Below are 270 nucleotides of genomic sequence, written 5' to 3'. Positions count from 1 at the left end.
TAGTAAAGTCCAGAAATGTGAATTTAACATAAAAACTAATGAAAATATCCCTAAAAGTAGCTTGAACTTACTAAAAACTACTTAAAAACAATGCCAAAAAGCGTATAAATTATCCGCTCATCACAACACCAAACTTAAATTGTTGTTTGTCCCCAAGCAACTGAAAATCAATTAGGATAAAAAGGAGAGAATATACTATAAATTCCAGAATATCATTGAATATTAATTATAATTAGATGAGCGGGACTTGTAGCTTTTTGCTTCTGAACC

Source organism: Arachis duranensis, chromosome 3 (genome assembly GCF_000817695.3).
Source record: "Arachis duranensis cultivar V14167 chromosome 3, aradu.V14167.gnm2.J7QH, whole genome shotgun sequence".
Lineage (NCBI taxonomy): Eukaryota > Viridiplantae > Streptophyta > Magnoliopsida > Fabales > Fabaceae > Arachis > Arachis duranensis.
Note: the sequence above shows the minus strand (reverse complement) of the source record.